Here is an 18,279-nt window from a genome sequence, read left to right as displayed (position 1 = left end):
AACTTGGTCATGGATGACCAATGAGAGTCACATAGAACTTGACTGTATTTGTGTATTTGTATAGGTTGTGCAGCAGTAAAAAAAAATATATATTAAACATACTATAGATGAAAACAATACGTAATTAACCAGTTTTTTCTTGTATTTGTGTGTTTATATTGACAGAAACACTATGTACACAATCTGTCCAGTTTTGATGCAAATACTTCGCATTTTGAGTGTCTGAGGGTTTAAGCGATGATCAGAAGGTGCTACTGTATAGTACATTTGGTGACACTGTTGTAGTGATTGACTGACTTAGTGTTTTTTGATGCATGTGGTTATCATTTTGATTGTTATAGTTTCTGCTGCATGGCTGGTCTCGTGTTATGAGAAGTTATTTGGGGATTGCACTTAGAGTTTTGAGAATGAGGTTTCAGGAAATTAATGCATCCAAGCGGTTAAGAAAAACTGTAAAATTGGGTTGGAATGCACATCCTAATATCCATAAAAACCATAGAAAATGTGGACAGATGCCAGGACACAACAAGGAGCAATCACCACTGACTCAAAAAAGATTAATGACACTTTTAGAGAATTTTACTCACAACTGTATAGCTCAGAGGTCAACTTTGATCATATAGAATTTGAAGCGTTTGTTGAAGGTCTCAAAATACAGAAATGATCCGAGGAAGAGGCTGGGGAACTGGGGAAGCCAATCACTCTTATAGAACTCAGAGAGACAATAGCTGAAATGCAGAGAGATCAGGCTGAATTTATTCAGGGTCGACTAGCCGCAGATAATCTTAGGAGACTGTTACATGTGATTGGCAACAGTAAGAGCAATGCAACTCCGGCCACGGTTCTGTCTTTGGATGCCATGAAGGCATTCAATAGACTGGAATGGTCATATCTTTGGACGGTACTGGAGGCCATGGGACTTTTATACATTCATACACATGATCAAGGTTCTCTATGCCACACCGTCAGCAATGATAATGACAGGCAAACTATGCTCCACACTCTTCCCGGTGTCTAGATCTTCCAGACAGGGTTGTCCTCTGAGCCCTGGTCTATTTGCGCTTTCCCTCGAACCACTGGCCCAATTAATTCGACAATCAGAAGAAATCGCCCCTATAATAATCAATAAGACACCATACAAAATTGCTCTATATGCGGATGACTTATTAATTTTCATGGAAGACCCCTCCCAATCTTCCCCAAAATGACTTAATATAATCAATGACTTCGGTAAATTATCGGGCTTCAAGATTAATTGGCCCAAATCAGCTTGTCTACCTCTTAATGAGTTGGCCAAAGCTGTGCAACTACCGGCTGACATCCCCATAGTTGAACATTTTAAGTACTTGGGCATAGACAACTAAATTTAACTTCACAGGTACATATAATAAAATACATCAGGACCTAGATAGATGGTTTGATTGATTGATTGATTGAAAACTTTATTAACAGATTGCAGAATGGGTACAATACAGTACAGCTCAATACACACAATTGTTAAGGGGATGCAGACCAGAGAAAGACTTTCGTCTTGTTTACATCAGGGTCCCCCATTTTCAATTCATCAAGACATATATGACATACATGACATACAGATAGTCAGTACTGCTACATCGAGCCTTCCTAATTCGTTACAGGCCCGAGCATCCATAATTAAAATGAACATACTACCTAGGATACATTTTGTCAGCTCAATGCTTCCCCTTCCTCCTCCAATAGACCACTGGCGTAAGACTCAAACTATGATATCCAAATTCATTTGGAATAATAAACGCCAGAAAATCTAAATAACTACCACTCAACGTAGGAAACGAAGGTTATCCTATAACCCTAGTTATATGAATACAGGCTGAGCGTCTCGCTCTGCCATTATGAGATATCATCTCTCCAGCACCTACTGTGCCCGTGTAAAAATTGTACATGCACCTCACTTGCACGTGTACCACGCCTACTCCCGTGCGTGCCTCTACAATACACCGGAAGTGGTCACGTCCACTCCCTTCCAAGTTTGAATTCCATACGTGGAAAACATCCAAGGGATCCCAGGGCGCTGAAGAGCGAGACGCTCAGCCAGTATTCATATAACTAGGGTTACAGGATAACCTTCGTTATATAGCATACTGGCCAATCGCGTCTCGCTCTGCCATTATGAGACCAAAAGGGGCAGAGCGGACGCGTGGCGCACGAGTGGAGTGCGCCCTGACGCCTGCAGGGGAAACATGTCCGGCCAAAGTGTAGCAGAGGGCAATGCCCTCGCATAACCAATGTGACAGGCGTTGCTTGAACAGCGCCGTACCCGCGTGAGAGCCACGGTAACAAACAACAGTCGATCGGTAGCCCTGAGATCCTGCGTGCGACTAAGGTAAACCTTCAGCGCACGGACAGGACACAACAGGTGAAGGCTCGCCTCCAACTCACTAGTGTGAGGAGGAGGGTGAAACGCCTGAAGCACAATATCCCTGGAGCGATAAAGCTCCGGATATTCTTTGGCACGAAGGCCGGATCAGGCCACAGAGTCACCTGCTATCGGCCCGAATAGACAGGTACTCTGACCGCACCGAGAGAGCACACAGCTCACCCACGCGTTTAGCGGAGGTGACCGCTAAAAGACAGACGATCCAATGGCGCCTGCTCAAGAGGCTCAAACGGGGCCCCCAACAGCCTTTCCAGGAACAGTTGGAGGTCCCGACTCGGAGACAGAGCACGTTCCACAGGCTTGAGACGCCGTGCGCCAAGCAGGAACGTCCCACGGGAGGGTGGCAGAACAGTGTTCTGCCCTCAAAGCCCACATGATAAGAAGATATAGCTGCAGCGTATACCTTCACTGTCGAGGCCGACCGCCTATCCAGGATAGAGTGGAGAAAGGACAGAACCGAGTCCCCTCACACCACTCTCGAACCATACGCCACTTCCCTGCGTAAACCGCGGTAGTTTAAAACGCGTGCACGTTCCGGATGGCGTTAACCACAGTAGAGATAAGACGCATCCCCTCCAGATACACCCTTTCAGCAGCCAAGCCATTAGAGGCTGCCCCAGAACAGGAGGCAGAAACAGTGTTCTGCGTGCCTGAGAGAGGGCCCGCGGTGACCACGGAACACCAAGAGCTGAATCAGGGCCGGGAACCACACAGCTGTGCCCCGGTCCGGCGCGACCAGGATCAAAGTCCTGCGCTCCTGACGTACCCGCCCCAACAGCTGAACTATCAGGTGTATGAGGGGAAACGCGTATAGAATCCCGGGCGGCCACGGACCGAAACGGCCGCCGCCTGGCGGAGACAGGGGGAGCGTACTCCTCCCTGTCTGTTGATATACGACGCCGACGTCATGCTGTCCGTCCTGATCAGAACATGCTCGCCCATCACATGATGGCCGAGCTGTCCGAGGACTAGAAGCACTGCCTTCAATTCCAATACATTGATGTGTAGTGCAAACCGGCCTGCATGGTCCTTGTCAGCTGCCCCCTACTGCGTCGGTCCGACACGTCTTCCCCCCATCCCGTGAGGGAGGCGTCGGTGAAGACCGTGACGTGTGACAGCCTGGTGCCCATGGGGACCCCGCTGGTGAGGGCCCCAGGCCCCCCCCAGTGGGCGAGGTCCCCCAGTACTGACATGGGAACCTTCAGCTGCTTCCACTTGACTCTCACAGGGTCTATTTTCATACTGAAAAACCCACCTCTGTATCCTCCTCATGAAGAGGAGGCCAAGAGGGACCACAGCTTGAGCAGAGGCCATAATACCGAGCAGGCGCATCACGGACAGCGCCGTAACCGTCCTGTCAGGACGGAACCTCCCGAGAATATCCTCTCGCCGCCGCTCTGAGAGGGATGCCCACATATACCTTGAGCTTAGAATTAAGCCCAAGTACTCCACCCGTTGACTGGGAATACTGGGAGTACTCTTCTTCCAGTTTACAGCAAAACCCAGGCTGGTGAGGAATTCCACCACCTGCCTGGTATGAGACCTGGCGATCTCCTCTGACCGACTGAGGACCAGAACGTCGTCTAGGGTAGAATAAATTCGTATCCCCTGACGACGCAGATGCCCCAGCACGGTCTCCACGCACTTGGTGAAGATGCGAGGAGCCAGAGAGTAGCCGAACGGCAGCCTCTGGTACTCGTATGCTAAGCCCTGAATAGGAAGCGTAGGTATGTCCTAGGAGGGAAGATCGGGATGTGAAATACGCATCCTTCAGGTCTATGGAGGTGAACCAGTCCCCCACTCTGACAGCACTTAACAGTTGGTTGACGGTCACATTCTGGACCTTCTGGGCACCAGAGAATATCGGGAGTAAACGCCACTCATCGCGTCCTCCCATGGGACCACGACGATGGCCTGCTTTGCCACCAGAGAACGAATCTCTTCGGCCAGGGCTGTCACTGCCGCAGACTCTGACAATAGAGTCTGTACCAAACCCAAAACGGAGGGCGGGGGTGTGCAAACTGTAACACAAGCCCCGCCCTCAGCGTTAGCTCCATCCACACCAACATATGGCACTACTGTAGCCATATGTGGTAAAAATCCCAAAGCGCCCCCGCCGCCAACATGGTCGCCAGTTCGCTAAGAATCGTAGACAGGTGACCCGATCCCTCCCGCTGTGCGCTGTCAACCCTGGACTCGCCAACCATGCGAGCAGGGTGTCTCGCGGAGCCGGGATATCGCACCCTGACTCTACCAACGAGGCAATCGCACCCAAGGGGGGGGACCCTGACAGAAAGGGCCGGTCTGATACGGGGGGAGCGGTCATCACCCCTGGTGACAGAGGCTCCCCCGCTGAGCATCTTCCCGGCTTAGCTTGCTGGGGACAGCCTGCTCTGCAGCTGGACATGCATGGTGTGTGGTCCCCACACTGCCCGATAGGGTGAGTCCCTACACACCGTAGCCCTGTAGTGATATTACTACCACCCACGGCCGGGGGAGGCACTAACATAATACCTGGCCTGGCGAGGGCGGGGCTGGGGGAACCCACGCTGCGACCTCCTGGGCCTAGGGTTCCCCCTCTGACAGATACACTCGACAGATACAACACCAAGCTCACCAAACACAGACGCAGGACGTGTGGCGTGGGAGCCTCCTGACAGGACAGCATTCTCATAGACAGACCCAGGCCTAGCTAGCAACTGGGTGTCAGCCCCTGTCTCCATGAGAAGCGATATGTGGGTCCGCTTGCGCTTCACTGGAAGAACGCGGCCCGCAGCCAAATGGGACAAATCAGAGCCTTAAGTCCCGTAGTGTAGCGGGGGGAGTAACCGGAGAGCGTGCTAGACACAGCTAGATGGCAACGGTTTTTCAGGGCGTGCCCATCTAATATAGCCCATCCCTCTGCCGCTGAGGCTGTTGGCACCGTGACCACCTGTTCTCTTTGTGTCCAGGTCATCTCAGGCGGGGGACACATGGCCGCTGGCCGGGGACCTCGCCGCAGCCGCTGCGTGGTGTGGGGCGGCGTGGAGCCCAGGTCAAATACCGCCCGCGCCTCCGTGGACAGACCAAAGGTCCATCCGCGGAGAGGGGAGCCCTGAGGAGGAGAACCCTCCTCTCCTCCTCAAGGGGAGATTGCTCCAACCAAAGATGCCTGTGAATACCGTTCTACCATGTCAGGGCAAAGGACCGATGCCACCTGCTTCTCTAAGCACGGAACACCAGTGGCGGCTGCTGACCAAAGTATAATACTAGTGAACAAGCATTGACAGCATCCTAGCCCTCCCTGCGGTTATAGCTTGCGGCTGGGTCAAAAGCTGAATAACCTCAAAACCTTGCGCGACGGTTTTGACGTCGGCTGGCCCTAAGGCCCCACCACCGACCCAATTTTTGACAGAAAAACAGCCAATTGAGCAATGTCATTAGTTGCTGCTAATTCTGTACTGCGGTGGTATAAGCTTCATCAGCCCACACAGTCACCTGCCGGACCGACTCGCCTCTTGGCGTCGGCCGGGCGGGATACCGTTCTACCATGTCAGGGCAAAGGACCGATGCCACCTGCTTCTCTAAGCACGGAACACTAGTGGCGGCTGCTGACCAAAGTCTAATACTAGTGAAGCACTGCTTCACTAGTAGTCATGCAATAACCTCCACTGCGGCACACCTGTGCACCCGTCTGACAAGAGACGAGGAAAGTTCAGAATAGGACCGACGATCCGTCCGGACGTGCCGAGAAGGTTCCGGGGGCTGGCGTACTTCTGGCGAAAGTCCAACATTGCGTAATTTCTCCCTTTGCTTCATAACAACGTTCCACCTGGTTGAAGTGCATATAGCAGCTCCACGGATCGAAAGAAAACAGGAAGGGCGTGGACGTGACCGCTTCTGGTGTCTTGTAGAGGCACGCACAGGAGTAGGCGTGGTAACGTGCAAGTGAGGTCCATGTAAACATTTTCCACGGGCACAGTAGGTGCTGGAGAGATGATATCTCATAATGGCAGAGCGAGACACGATTGGCCAGTATGCTATATAACAGGATGAGGGCTTGGCAATCCCCGATTTTAAGTTATATTTCTGGTCTTTCTCGCTGAGGCCATTGATAAACTGGCTGGACCCTGAAATTGCTGTGCAGCGGTCTCACCACAAAGACTGCAGGATGTAGTATACTCTACTATTCCTATATCAAAATGCCAGCTAAGATATGGACCGATCATATCCCACGTGATTCAAACATGGCGCAATGTTGAGAGGTCCTGTGCAGTTAAATGCCAGTGGCACCTCGACTCTCCAATTGTTCATAACCAGCAACTACTTGTTGGGCACAAACCTGTCAATATTCCTCAATGGGAGAAGAGGGGAGTTCATACTCTGGAAGACATATGATAAAAATGGTCTTCGAGCTTTTCAGGGGACATCCCAGAGTTAGACCTTGAGTTTGACTGGGACGACGTTTGGACAAATGCTATATTAGCCTCCCGCAACCCTAATCACCAACAAATTCATTTAAATTATATTCATAGGACGTATCTCACACCTAGGGAACTGTTTGCTATGGGACTGGTGGCCGATTCCCGGTGCACTTTATGCTCTCTAATAGCCAACGGCACTTATATGCATATGGTCTGGGATTGCCCACCAGTTGCCCATTTCTGGAAATCTATAGCAGATAGACTCTTGGGCATCTGTAACATATCGAGTCCACTTACGGCAGCAACATTATTTCTAAACGATATATCTTCACTCAGGGCCGCCTCAAGGGGTGTGCGAGCAGTGCGGTCGCACAGGGCCTCGCGGGGAGGGGAGCCTCGCGATTTTTTTTCTTCTTTTATATAAAAAAATAGAATGTTAACAATCACTTTCCATCACAGACCTAAAATCTAGTTTTGCTTACATGCTTATATATTTCACATTAGACACGTTTGTAGAATGTGTCTGACTTGTTCCGGGCTCTGCGGCTCTGCAGATATACTATTGGAGCTCTGCGGCTCTGCAGATACACTATTGGAGCTCTGCGGCTCTGCAGATATACTATTGGTTTCAACGAGGGGAGGGGTTACAGGTACGGCCGGGGTCTGACTATTCGGCTCTATCCACGGGAGCGCTGTGCAGCATCGGAGCAGAAGAAATAATGCTGCGTGCCGTAAGCTTATCAATACCAAGTATAGTGATTAGGTTATGCCAAGATGAAGAGGCGGTTCGGCAGATGGACTGAAGATGAAAGTTGTTGCGTGTTAGAAAGTTCAGTCAGGCTAGCCATGTCGGCTTAGCTAAAGGCAGGGACAGCTAACTAGCGTTAGCTACGTTATCGAGTGCTAACGTGTGGCAGATAAACTAGGAACAGACTCCCAAGTTCATCCCAACGGGGGGGGGACAATATGGACTGGTGAACTTTGTCAACTCCACGGTTGTCTCCTTCCTCTTGGATGTTTGGTGAGTTTTTAATGCAATCTAATCTGTTCCCGCCGTGGATCTCTCTCTCTCTCTCACTCTGTCTCTCTCTCTATTTCTCTCTCTCTCTCTTGCTCTCTCTTTGGAGGGGCCCCGCCCCTGTCGCTTCCTGATTCTACTGCGCAGGTGCACCAACCGACCTGTAGGAGTCGCTGTCCACAACGCTCGATCCCCACCCATCAGTTTCCCTCCCCCTAATACTGCCAATGTGTATTAGTGCGGACGACCAGCTAAACTGAAAGCAATGTGGAGCGCTGGGCTCGAACAGGGAGGCGAACCTGTTTGAGCCCAGTCTCCAGTATTCGTGGTGAGCGCCTTGCCCACTGCACCACGTAGCCTCTCTCTGGAGCCTCTCTCTGAAGCCTCTCTGTAAAGCCTCTCTCTGGAGCCTCTCTCTGGAGCCTCTCTCTGAAGCCTCTCTGTAAAGCCTCTCTGTAAAGCCTCTCTGAAGCCTCTCTGTAAAGCCTCTCTGTAAAGCCTCTCTGAAGCCTCTCTGTAAAGCCTCTCTGTAAAGCCTCTCTGTAAAGCCTCTCTGAAGCCTCTCTGTAAAGCCTCTCTGTAAAGCCTCTCTGAAGCCTCTCTGTATAGCCTCTCTGTAAAGCCTCTCTGAAGCCTCTCTGTAAAGCCTCTCTGTAAAGCCTCTTTGAAGCATCTCTGTAAAGCCTCTCTGGAGCCTCTCTGTAAAGCCTCTCTGTAAAGCATATCTGTAAAGCCTCTCTGAAGCCTCTCTGTAAAGCCTCTTTGAAGCCTCTCTGTAAAGCCTCTCTGGAGCCTCTCTGTAAAGCCTCTCTGGAGCCTCTCTGTAAAGCCTCTCTGAAGCCTCTCTGTAAAGCCTCTCTGTAAAGCCTCTCTGAAGCCTCTCTGTAAAGCCTCTCTGTAAAGCCTCTTTGAAGCCTCTCTGTAAAGCCTCTCTGGAGCCTCTCTGTAAAGCCTCTCTGTAAAGCCTCTCTGAAGCCTCTCTGAAGCCTCTCTGTAAAGCCTCTCTCTGGAGCCTCTCTCTGGAGCCTCTCTGTAAAGCCTCTCTGAAGCCTCTCTGTAAAGCCTCTCTGTAAAGCCTCTCTGTAAAGCCTCTCTGAAGCCTCTCTGTAAAGCCTCTCTGTAAAGCCTCTTTGAAGCCTCTCTGTAAAGCCTCTCTGGAGCCTCTCTGTAAAGCCTCTCTCTGGAGCCTCTCTGTAAAGCCTCTTTCTGGAGCCTCTCTCTGGAGCCTCTCTGTAAAGCCTCTCTGAAGCCTCTCTGTAAAGCCTCTCTCTGGAGCCTCTCTCTGGAGCCTCTCTCTGGAGCCTCTTTCTGGAGCCTCTCTCTGGAGCCTCTCTGTAAAGCCTCTCTGGAGCCTCTCTGGAGCCTCTCTCTCTGGAGCCTCTCTGTGTAAAGCCTCTCTCTGGAGCTTCTTTCTGTAAAGCCTCTCTCTGAAGCCTCTCTCTGGAGCCTCTATGTAAAGCCTCTCTCTGGAGCCTCTCTCTCGAGCCTCTCTCTGGAGCCTCTCTCTGAAGCCTCTCTCTGTAAATCCTCTCTCTGAAGCCTCTCTCTGGAGCCTCTATGTAAAGCCTCTCTCTGTAAAGCCTCTCTCTGGAGCCTCTCTCTGAAGCCTCTCTCTGTAAAGCCTCTCTCTGGAGCCTCTCTCTGGAGCCTCTCTTTAGACTCGAGCCTCTCTGTAAAGCCTCTCTCTGGAGGCTCTCTGTAAAGCCTCTCTCTGGAGCCTCTCTGTCTGGAGCCTCTCTCTGGAGCCTCTCTCTGGAGCCTCTCTCTGGAGCCTCTCTGTCTGGAGCCTCTCTCTGGAGCCGCTCTGTCTGGAGCCTCTCTCTGGAGCCTCTCTGTCTGGAGCCTCTCTCTGGAGCCTCTCTGTCTGGAGCCTCTCTCTGGAGCCTCTCTGTCTGGAGCCTCTCTCTGGAGCCTCTCTCTGGAGCCTCTCTCTGGAGCCTCTCTGTCTGGAGCCTCTCTCTGGAGCCTCTCTCTGGAGCCTCTCTCTGGAGCCTCTCTGTCTGGAGCCTCTCTCTGGAGCCTCTCTGTCTGGAGCCTCTCTCTGGAGCCTCTCTGTCTGGAGCCTCTCTCTGGAGCCTCTCTCTGGAGCCTCTCTCTGGAGCCTCTCTGTCTGGAGCCTCTCTGTCTGGAGCCTCTCTCTGGAGCCTCTCTCTGGAGCCTCTCTGTCTGGAGCCTCTCTCTGGAGCCTCTCTCTGGAGCCTCTCTGTCTGGAGCCTCTCTCTGGAGCCTCTCTGTAAAGCCTCTCTCTGGAGCCTCTCTGTCTGGAGCCTCTCTCTGGAGCCTCTCTCTGGAGCCTCTCTGTCTGGAGCCTCTCTCTGGAGCCTCTCTCTGGAGCCTCTCTGTCTGGAGCCTCTCTCTGGAGCCTCTCTCTGGAGCCTCTCTGTCTGTCAAGAGTCAAGTCAAGAGTTTTATTTGTCACGGCATACAAGCATACAGTGAAATGTGGGGGGTCATGCCTGCAGCGATGTGCAACACAGTAATAGACAGGAATAGGACATTTGTGCAATAATATAATGTGCAATAATACAATGCAATAATACAAGTAATAATAATAACAATAATAACAACAGGTATATGTACATAAAGTTTACAAGAGCATGGTAAGACATCCTAAGGTCCTGCGATAGTGCATACACAGTTAGCTACGGATGAGGCACTGGCTCTTATGTACACTACTATACATGCTATACTATACAATCTACAGTTATACTATGTGTCCTTATGCTAGCTTGCTATATCCTTCTGTTTACTATCCAAGAACCTCTCCCCTTCTTATTTTTTAAAGTGACCTTTTCCATTGTGTAAGGTGTCCATTGAGTGTGGGCGTGTGCAGCATGTGTGTGTGTGTGTTCATGCTAAAGTGACTGCTTAGTGTATGAGCGTATACAGTGTGTGTGTTGTGTGTGTGCTCATGTGTGCTTGTGTGTGGAGAGTTCAGTGTTCAAGATTCTGATGGCCTGGGGGAAGAAGCTGAGCCGAAGTCTCTCTGTCCTAGTTGCTGGTGTTCGCAGGCGTTTGCCTGACCGCAGCAGCTTGAACAGGCTGTTATTGGGGTGATGAGGGTCTTTTCTTATTCTGCAGGCTCTGGATTTGCACCTCTTGTTATATCAGGCCTGCAGGGGTGGTAGTGCAATACCCGTGGTATGCTCGGCTGAGCACACCACTCTCTGTAGGGCCTTCTTGTCCTGTGCCGTGCTGTTTCCATACCAGGCAGTGATGTTTCCAGTCAAGATGCTCTCTACAGCTCCGGAGTAGAAGGACTGGAGTATCTTTCCCGATACTCTGAACTTCCTTAACTGTCTCAAGTGGTAGAGGCGCTGCTTCGCCTTCTTTACGACTGAGTCTATGTGTGTTGTCCATGTCAGGTCCTCTGAGATGTGGACCCCCAGGTACTTGAAGCTGCTCACCCTGTCCACGATAGCCCCGTTTATCCTCAGTGGTGTGTGCGTCCCCTGCTGTGTTCTCCTAAAATCCACGATCAGCTCCTTGGTTTTACCAATGTTCAGGAGCAGGCTGTTGTCCTGGCACCAGCGTTCCAGTACCTCAACCTCCTCCCGGTAGGCCTTCTTGTCGTTGTCAGAGATCAGCCCCACCACCACTGTGTCGTCCGCAAACTTCACTATGGAGTTGGAGCTGAACTTGGCCACACAGTCATGTGTGTATAGTGAATACAGTAGGGGGCTCAGAACACAGCCCTGGTGTTGGAGGTCTGACCCCCCACCCTGACCGCCTGGGGCCTTTCACTCAGAAAGTCCAGTATCCAGGCGCTCAGAGCGGGGCTCAGACCCAGCTCGATCAGCTTGTCCACCAGTCTGGTGGGGACTATGGTGTTGAACGCTGAGCTATAGTCAATGAACAACAGTCTCACATAGCCCCCCTTCTGGCAGTCTAGGTCAGAGAGGGTGCTGTGCAGTACTTGGGAGACCGCATCGTCAGTGGACCTGTTTGGCCTGTGTAACTGAGGGGTACAATTCCCTGACTGTATTACTAGATATGATACTTACTACCACTACCTTTGTACTTAATATTCGGCCACCCAGTACACGGCATAAATATATTATGATGAACACTGTCACGTAGATGAAACGGATCCAACACAAATGTACGAATTAGAAATAGGTCTTTATTTCTACACAGCGATGGTGTGTAGAGCAAGCACTTAATCAAATCAATCACATTTATGAATGGAATTAGTATGCACTTTTATGGCAAGAGTATTCGTCGGTATATCAATAGAGAATGTCCAATCTCTGAAGGCGCAGGTGGTACATATACGACCTCGAATAGTTTAAGGAATAACAGCAATGATACTTTAATGATTATATACTGGATACACTAGAGGGGGTTAATCCGGTCGCTTGTAAGCCGACAGGAGTAGGAAGGGGGGGGGGGTAGAATCCGGCTGCCTCATCCGGCGAAGGGTATCCCAGGTGAACCCACTGTAGTGCCGTTCAATGCGCCGGCGATCCTTGGACCACAGATGAAAGCAGGTGGACTCTTTGTGGGCCGGCGTCATCCGGTCCACGGAGGAGAGACGTGAAGCGACCTCGTCTTGCAGAGCGTCTCCTCACCTTGCGTCCTCTCCAGGGGGGGGGGTTCCAACACACGGCAGTGTCGGGGGTCTTTATCCATGGAATAATCAATGTATACAAAGCATAATCCGTGCCTGGGAAGGCGGGCTGTCGTCGGTAGAATAATCCGGTATACAGGTCCACTCGCTCGTCGGCTCTGGGGCTCCTCGGGTGCAGCTTCACGTGGGGTCAACCACCCTGGGTAAGCAGCCAGTTCTCTGCCCGAAACGATGGGGTACTGACTACGGTAGTATTCTCACCGCACGAAGCACTATATATTAACAGACTATTATTAGCTTAATAGACTACGTCCAACTCGACGATATAGTGCCAAATATGACTATTCAAATATTAATATACACGATGTCTCAATACCGATGGTAGGCGAACTTGGCCTTACTCCCACACGTGGCGTCGCGGGGAGGCTTTACGTCTGTGACTCTATTGGAGGGTAAGAAACTGGACTGAAAAGAAAGTCCTACTTTAGTAGCGCAGTATATATACGCACTATGAACAAATAGTCCCATTAGTGGTGCGGTAGTCAGATTCCTACGCGGAACTAGGACTTGTTCGTACATGTGGAGCGGTACGTTTGAACTGGGTCTGAGGGGTATGGCAGCCTGGCACCAAGGTCTCGACCAATAGTAGAATGGAGACTATTATGGGATGTTCAGTAGGCTAGAATGGATATTCAATGCATATTGTACAAGGAATATACAAGGGATATCAGGGAATATTAGAGAATATACAAATACAATTAAATATATATATATAAATAAATATATATATTCGGTTTAATCTGGCCCTTCACAACAGCCACCCCCTGATTGGTCCCAGACCTAATCAGTTAAACAGAGACAGATTAATCGCGTTGTCTATTTACACATAAGGGTTTGCTGTAGGGGTCAGTCAACTTCACAAAGTCATAGGGTTGTAGGGTCATGGTCATCATCGATTGTGTCTGGGAGTCGAAGCAGTTCTATGAGCCTCGCCACGGGACGGGTGTAAGTGCGACCCTGGACGAGCACTTCAGCTGCTCGGACCTTGCCGTCGGCACCGGTGATCACTTTGCTTACGCGGCCGGCCGGCCACATAGCTCTGGGCAGTGATTGATCAATAATCATGACGACTGTTCCTTCTGTCAAATTGTCTCTCTGGGCTCGCTGCAGTAGAAGCAATTCTGCTTCCTCGTAGTTAGCTGCTGACATATCAGCGGGGGACTTGCACTCCGGGTGGTACCGCAGGAATGTTCTTTGTTGTGCACTCTCTATGGACGTGCAATCGTCTATGTTAGGGTCGGTGGAAGCTACGGTGCTCAATCCACAGAACACAGACTTCTTACTTTCCACCTCCTCTGGACTTGCTTCCCTCGGGATAGGCATGGGCCACTGTCCTTCCGGGAGTCTTAGGAATGCGGGGCCGTCACTGTAGACATTGCGACGGGTGAGGTCATCCAGGGGCATCCCCCGGGTGATGACGTCAGCTGGGTTCTGTTTTGTATCAACGTAGCGCCACTCTGTTTCTCCGGTTAACTCTTCGGTTAAGTCTTGAATCTCGGTGACTCTGACTCCCACGAAGACTTTGTACTTGCATGAGTCCGATTTGATCCAGGCGAGTACCGTCGTGGAATCTGACCACAGGATTGTTCTAGACACCGGTATGGTGAGCTCACGTTGGATGAGCGTGGCTAGGTGCGCTCCGGCTAGGGCTGCGCAGAGCTCTAGACGTGGGATAGATTGTTGCTTGCGTGGGGCTATTCTCGAGCGGGCGAGGACAAATGCTGTGTAGATCTCTCCCCCCTGGTCTTGGGCCCGCAAGTAGGCTACTGATCCGTATGCGACCTCTGAGGCGTCACTGAAGACGTGTAAGTCCATTTTACATGTCTCTGGCCTCACCGTGGGTGGGAAGTAGCTTCGGCGCATATTAACGCCTGGGAGTGAGTGGAGCTCCATCGCCCACTCTCTCCAGGTGGATGCAAGGTGTGCAGGAATGGGGTCGTCCCAGCCCTGGTCCTTGTCCCACAATGCTCGTACAATCATTTTTGCCCTGGTGGTGTACGGTAGAATACATCCTAGCGGGTCATATTGTCGGGCGAGTGTTGTGTACACACTCCGTCTGGTGGTCGGCGCCGCCGCCGGCCTTCCCTGCTCCGTAGTCAGGGGCTTGTGTCTGTAGTGAAGCGAATCTGTTTTGAATCGCCACACCAATCCCAGGGTCATCTCCTGGGCTTCTCCCGGGATTGTAGCCATCCAGGTCTCGCTGCTGGCTGCCTTGTCCTCGGAGGAGAGGCTGCGCAGTACTTGCGGATCGCTGCTGGCCCACTGCCTGAGATCAAAGCCGCCTTTGATCAATGAGGCGCGGAGTTTAATCAGGAGAGCCTCGGCTTCTTCTTGGGTTGAAAGGCTTTGTAGACAGTTGTCTACGTAGAAGCTGTTCTTTACGCTGTGTCGGACCTCTTCGTCCGCTGCTGGGTCCTCTGCTACATGTTTCTGTAGTGCAAATGTAGCACAGCAGGGGCTGCACGTCGTTCCGAAGGGGAGGACTTCCCATTGGTAGATGGCTGGGTGCTCATCTCCTGGCTTCTCTCTCCATAGGAACCGTAACAGGGGCTTGTCCGCCTCTACTAATCTCACCTGCAGGAACATTCCTTTAATGTCCCCGCTGATGGCCACCTTTTCCTGGCGGAAGCGGAGTAGAACGCCGAGTAGGGAGGGGCCGAGTGTGGGACCGGGCAGTAACTCTTTATTCAGATTTTGGGATCCGATCTGGTAGCTGCAGTTAAATACTATGCGGTCTTTACCGTTGTGATGGACCTTGTGGTGGGGCACGTACCACGATTCAGTGGTCTGGTCAGCCTCTTTAATGTCCATCTTTGTGACGTGTCCCGCTGTGATGAGCTTCTCAATCTCAGCGCGGTATACACTCTCTTGGGCGGGGTTCTTGGCTAAGCGCCGCTCCGTGTTCAGCAGGTACCGTTCTGTGGCGTCTGTCTTGGCGTGGAAAGTAGGCATTCCTTCTCGCCGCAGGAGTGGCGTGGCGTATCTCAACACGCCGTTGACCGGGACTCTCTTGGTCCCTGTCTCGAGGAGGTGAATGGCGTAAATGTCATCTTTAGAGCGAATGTCTTTCTTTCCGTTCTTAAAGGGCATTTGTTCCAAGGTCCATAGCCGCTCTACGTGTTGCAGGAGTGCGGTTTCTCCCTCTGTGACTCGGGAGTGGAGACATCTAGTGGCTGTACTTCGGTTGAGAGATTTGGCGAGCGGGCCTTGGAGAGTCCATCCCAAACGGGTCTCGACTGCTGCAGGACAGCCTCGGGGTCCGGTATGAACCCGGTCTATCGGGACAATGAGGTCTGCATGGTCGGAGCCTATCAACAGGGTCGGCATAGCATTGTCTATGAGCGGGATCGGTAACTTGCGCAGATGTGCATATTTCTCCATCAGCTTGGCGACGGGGTATGTGTACCGCGACAGTCCTATTTCTTGGCTGGTGAAAGCGTCTGTAATCTGGTACCGTCGCTCAGGCTGGCCGCTTGCTGCGATAGAGAATGAGACATTCTCGCCCTTTATCGTCTTCAAATCTCGTCTTATTGTCCGAATTGTCATTTGGGTTTCGCTTCCCCGCAGCCCTAGCTGGGCCGCAGCGGAGGCGAGCAGCAGGGTCTTCTCTGACCCGTCATCGAGGACGGCGTAAGTGTCCAGGACTTTATTCTGGTAGCTTAGTGTCACACGCACTACTTTTAGGAGTACTCGGGCTCCACTGCTGCTGGCGGGATCGATGTACATGACGCTCGCTTTGCGGCTGGATGGTGCGGGTGAAGGGCGCCGTCTGTTACTGTCGTGAAGTATGTCCAGATGGGCTCCATCGCACTTGGTGCACCTTTTCTTTAAGCGGCATTCGGTTGCCATGTGTGAGCGCGCACAGCGAAAACAGCGCTTGTTGGACTTTATCCATTGACCTGCTTCCTCCGCGTTCAGCTTGGGGAAGGAGTCACATTGCGCTAGCCAGTGTTCTTTCTCACAGTAGGGGCACACTATCTTCCACTTCTCCGTTCTGGAGGGGGTACTGTGGCTCCTGCTGCTCGGTACTGACTCCGATTGGTGCATCACAGTCACCGATCTTCTTCCATCATTTAGTCGTCTGGTTCCTTCTCTGGAGCCAGGGGTGCTCCGTCCGAATGTATCTAGCCGTAGGCTGCTGACTTCTCTCGCCAGGAAGTCTGCTAGATCGAGGAGGTTCGGTTCGGGGCCATTCGGGTCTCTGTGGTCCCTCTGCCGCCTAAAGCGCTCCTGACGAGCGGGCGGCAGCTTCTCCAGAATCCTTTCCACATTTGAGTTGGCGTAAAGTTCATGCCTCCCCTTCTCTCTTTGCGCTCCCAACATCCCTACCAGGGACTGCACTCTGATGGACAGGTCGTCCAGTGCTCGATTGTCTATTGCTGGGGGTAAGCGGTCGATGTGTCGGATCTCCTGGATCACGTAATCCCATATGCGCCCATACCTCTGGTCCAATGCTACCAGCGCTGCTGTGTATGGGGTGGTGGAAGTCGCGTAGGCGAGCGCTATATTATGTGCGCAGGGTACCTTTAAGTGCTTCAGTAGGATGGCGTATTTGTGGCGTTCATCCAATACATCCACCAACATGGTCTCCAGACACATGCGGAGTTCTGTATACTGGGCCCGGTTCTCTTGGGTGAAGTCGGGTACCATAGGCGTGCCAATATATGACGCTGACTGTGGATACATCGGCGAGCGTTGGGGGAGAGGCCTCCTAGGCGAGTCTCCTCCCGCTCCTTGGTATGGGCTGGTACCGGCAGTGTACCATGGCCCGCTTGTCCAGGTGCTGTTCCTCGGTGCGGGTCGTGCGTCGTGCTCACCCGTGTATAGAGTCGGGGGTCTGTAGCGCAGCTCCGCGGGAGTATAGCCTGGGCTGTACCGGACCTCCTGGTCCGGTAGAGTACTGTGCTGTCTTCGGGCGTGGTTCTCCTCCTCTTCCTCTTCGTCTTCAGTTAGGTCATCCAGTGCTTGTAGTCTCTGGTTTAGCCTCTCCACAGGATATGCTGCTCCTTCCCGGTTGCTAGGTCTCGCTTGGACCGGTGGGGGGAGGTGGTCTGTGGGGGGTATAGACCTCGTCTGTTGGTCATGTTCAGGGTTGTTTACTCGGCTAGGGGATGCCGCCCTGGAGGTGTGTCTAGACGAGTTCCTGGAGCCTCTGGCGGAGGGAGAGGGTGTTGTCCGTCTGATCAGCTGTTCTATTAGTTGCGACTGCTGTCTGTCGCGCGCTGCGTCCCGTTGAGCACCGGCTCGTTCTCGGGCCACATTCTCTTCCATCTGAATGCGTCTTATTTCTAGACGTATCTGCTCGTGTTCGCTTCGCTGCTGGATCTGCAGTCGGTCGCGTTCAGCAGCGGCGTTCAGGCTGATGAGGAAGGCCTGCTGTAGGGTCCTCTCTGCCTCGCTGGGAGAAGGCGGTTGTATAGGGGAGCCTTCCCTCGGGGTACTCCTTGCGGAGCCTTGGAGCTCTATCTCCACGGTGCTCTCCCCGTCTTCTTCCGTGCCGAGTTCTCTCTCGGTAGCGTTGTATTCCTCCCGGGACTCATCGGGGACTACTTCTTCAGTACTGGCGGGGTGTGAAGTCATGTCTGGTTCCCACTGGTCCCCACCGTGAACTTGGTCAGTTACATTAGAGCCCGTAGGGGCCTCTATGGTCGGGGTAGTCTGGGCGTTGGGGTTAGACATACTTTTACTTTCTAGTTTTACCGCGTTTACTGTTAGTAGAAGACTAGGTTGTTGACTGACAGCGTAGGCCTCTAAGTACTGAGGGAGCCGTCGTTCGCGCTGCGGGCGTTGGTTAGGAGGATCGTTTCGTGGA

At 52.1% G+C, this 18,279-nt stretch overlaps 1 protein-coding gene across 1 annotated transcript in view; it reads left to right on the top strand.

Moving 5' to 3' along the window:
• The window catches only part of arl15a (ADP-ribosylation factor-like 15a), a gene marked incomplete at both ends in the record, with an annotated part of 572,217 nt that overhangs the window by 393,489 nt on the left and 160,449 nt on the right, over positions 1-18,279 (top strand). The gene's annotated exons all lie outside the window — the stretch shown is intronic.

This window comes from Notolepis coatsorum, assembly GCF_963971535.1.
Source record: "Notolepis coatsorum genome assembly, chromosome: 2".
In the NCBI taxonomy this organism is placed as follows: domain Eukaryota; kingdom Metazoa; phylum Chordata; class Actinopteri; order Aulopiformes; family Paralepididae; genus Notolepis; species Notolepis coatsorum.
Note: the sequence above shows the minus strand (reverse complement) of the source record. Positions and strands in the feature narration are given on the sequence as shown.